Genomic DNA, 3,920 nt, shown 5'->3' with positions numbered 1-3,920 from the left:
AACAACTGCTTTTGTTGATAAAAAAAAATCTTATGTGAGAATAATCACTAATCATGAACGGTGTGGATGGGCAAATCAAATATACCAAAATACAACTTGCAAATGGCAAAATGCAATTATTGGCCACTTTATGTGATCACAGCCCAGCAGTAAATGAAGAAAAAGACATGCTAATTAACTTATTCAAAATTTTAGCCAAATTTATTTCATATTCTCAGCGCATTGTGACTGATACATAAAAAGTTTGTTGGTTCACAAAAACTTCACAAGATATAGCCTTAATGCTTGCTTGCCATCTTAACCAGCAGATTTGTTATGGAGAGATTTGTTTTTCATTTAGGTGAAGACAATTAAGCAAACAGATGAAGACTGGATTAAAAAAAAATAAAGCTTGCAAAAATTAATAATTGCTGTATTACTGTATTAGAGCATTTAAAACGATTTTTATGACTTTCTAACCAATAGGTGGTGCTTTTATCAACTGATAATTTACAATCAAGGCATGATGGCTAGTGGTCAACCGATGTGTGTTTTTTGACAGCCGATGCCGATATCTTGGAAAGCAGGGTGGCCGGTGGCCGATATAAATTTATTTATTTTAATTAATATTCAAGAAATTTGAAATAATTTGAAAATGGATTAAAAATAAATGTGTAAAATAAACATACTTATACTTTAGATGACAAAGTATTTTTCACAAATAAATAAATATTTAATAAAAATATAATTAAAAAGGAAGTAAACACTGTAACCAACAGGGCACTCAGTATTCTGGGAAGTTTGTGTGCATTGGGAATCACATTTTTTCAAATAAAGCCAAGGTTACACTCATTTTACATACAGCACACAGTGAAAATTACATGATGAATATGACATTGGGCAAAACCATGAAGCGCTGCATAGTTTGAAATCACGAGTTTACATAATACTTTGTATACATTTTAATTCCTTTGTTTAACCGTTCTATCTCATTATTAGACAGACTTCTATCCATATTAGACAGAAATGTTAACGGAAGGAGGACAGCTAACAAGAGTGAGAATGTGAGCACTGTATGCATAGGCGCTGCCGTTCTCAGCGCCGTGTTCTTTCTGATTATTAGACAGATTTCTGTCCATATTAGACAGAACTGTTAACGACAACAGCGAACAAGGAGAATGTGAACACTGTGTGCGCAGGCGCTGCCGCTCTCAGCGCTGTCAAAATAAAAGTCCCGCCTCGAACGCATTGGCCAAACAGAAAAACTTATCGGCCATGCCGATATTTGAAAAATGCCAAATATCGGCCGATATATCGAGCTTGGCGCTATATCGGTCGACCACTAATGATGGCAATGACCTAAAGCAACCATGCATCCCAATCCACCTACTGAAACAACGCACTGTGTATATATGTACTTTTTCTCTTTGGGAAAGTACATACATTTAATGTTACTGCAAGAGAATGCAGGTAATAGGACATGTCATATAATTGTCTTGATGCCACAGACTTATTTGTTTAGTGCATCCTGTCACTATAAACTGGTCTGTCACTCATCCTGTTACAGTTAACATCCTGCCATTTCTATTTTATACCCTTCATTTATTATTCATCATTGCATTTCATTTTTCCTACTCTACAATGCTTTCTACCATACTGGATAGACAAGAAAGAGGAACACATCACTTAAGATCTAACAGCAAAACTGTCATGACATTTGTATGACATTTCTTTATTTATTGTTTTAATCTTGGATTCCCATATTGTCAGACTGATATAACAGTAGGCAACTCATCTTGTTTCTTTTTGGAGAATGTAACGTAGTATAGCTATTTAGTAATACAAAATAAAAATAGGCAATTTTCCCATTTGCACACTTTTTCTTTAAGATTTCCAATAAGGAACATGTACACAATAAGCAATATAAATGCAGAAGATGTGCATTAAGCTCCTAGTTAAGATTATTGACCATTCAAACCCTTTAATAGTAGTATTTCTGTTCCCTCTGAAAAAGGAGCAGCTGGGGTTCACCACTTAATGAACCAACCAGTGTCTTCCTCTGACCTTGCAAGAACAAAGTAGTTTTTCTTTTTTATAGCATTGATCCATTAAAGGTGAAATGTGTGATTTCTGCACCACTTGCGCCAATGAATGGAACTGCAAAAATAACAACGGGTTTCCTGAACACCATGTTGTTTCCGCTCTGCCAAACTAAAAATAATGCGTTTAATTATACACAAATCTAATTTACACCTATCATTTTTCAAATTTATGAGTAAAATAAGTTCTGTGGTTAAAATTACTTGAAGAGCAGTTATAGTTTTGTTCTATAACAAATTACATAGTAAAAAATAGTGGATTCTAAAAATCTAAGTAGTGACACTATTAACTTAAAAAATTAATAAATAAATCACTGATTCATCTGATACTTTGAATTGAAGTGCCTGTGTGGCATTTTAGTTTAAAACTGTTTCTAGTTTTAAATTATGGAATAAATTTGAGTTGTATTGGTGAAAAGGGGTTACTGAGATTCATCAAAATCCAAGTTTAATGCTGTCAACCTAAACGAAAGCCTCTTTGTTTTGTGCCAGATAAATACTGTTTTGGTTGTAATAATACATGGTTTTAATTTTACTGCACAACCCTCTGGATTACTTGATTCTGATTGGTTAATTGCAACATTGAGCGGTCAAGTATTTTATATAATGACCACTAAAGTGTATATTTTACTGTAGTACAGCAACATACCGGTGCTACTTTCATATCTCTTGTATCAAGAAATACAAGATACTTTGGCTACAAGAAGCATCTTTCTACTTTGACTGTCATTCAAAAATATCTGTGTATTATGACAATAATTTACAATTAACATTTAAATCATTTAATTATAATACAGTTGATGTTCTATACATACATACCTACCTACCCATTTATTTATTTATTGTTTGTTTGTAACATTTTCATTTTATGGTTTTGGAAGAAAACCTATGCTACACTATTAACAAGGAATGAATAGTGTAAACCAATTTTGTATGTCTATCTTCTCATACCTTATTAAAACTAACTACAATAATACAGTAAAAAAAAAAAAAGTATTTCATGCACGGTCATTCATCCTACCAACTTGCAATTACAATCTTGACAGACGTTGTGAAACTTGACAGGGTAATTAGCCAATCACAGAGATTTGGAGGCACTGCCTTGTTGAGTTGTCGACTGCATTTTCACCAATATCCACTTCACATTCACTGCACCTGTTAGTTTAATGTTTTTTTACAAGGTGACATCGCCAAATACTGATCTGTCATGCATAGTTGTTTTCGCGGATTTCGAGGGGGTCGTTTTCAGTGTTGTGTAAACCTTGTGTAAACGCACCCTCATTAAGCCTTCCTCTAAAGTTAGCCTGTCTTTTTCTAAAGTGTTACCCTTTTTACACTATTTTATGCTGTTTTATCAATTTTATTCTGAAAAATAGTGATTTACACTATATAATCACATTTTTGTATGTTAGTGTTAATTATTTCTCATCCTAATACTTTCTTTTTGCTCTTAGACAAAGCACCACTGAAAGATAACAAAATATGTAATGCTGCAAAATGAAACTTACCTGAAGCAAAGTTGTACTTGACTTCTCTTATAAAACAGCGGGTTTTTTTAAAAGCAAACTCCAAATATTGCGAACTCCCAGACCAACGTTTAAACATTCTGAAGACAAGTAGCCTACCTTGGATTTATGATGTGACGCAGTTAATTAAAAGCCGTTTATTCAGCGTTTTGCAATTTTAGCTAACCTTGGAGGTTTGCGCGCTGTTGTGATGCCATCAGACAGCCAATCAGCGTTGTGGCGACGTCATCAGGGCGAAAGAGTCATTGGTTACATGGCATTTGGATTCAGGTGATTGGTTAAAAAAACCGGGCTGCAGAACTCGGCGTTTAGAAAA

This window comes from Sinocyclocheilus anshuiensis, unplaced genomic scaffold, assembly GCF_001515605.1.
Source record: "Sinocyclocheilus anshuiensis isolate Anshui unplaced genomic scaffold, SAMN03320099.WGS_v1.1 scaffold817, whole genome shotgun sequence".
Classification (NCBI taxonomy): domain Eukaryota; kingdom Metazoa; phylum Chordata; class Actinopteri; order Cypriniformes; family Cyprinidae; genus Sinocyclocheilus; species Sinocyclocheilus anshuiensis.
The sequence above is the reverse complement of the archived record's forward strand: the minus strand, read 5'-3'. Positions refer to the sequence as shown.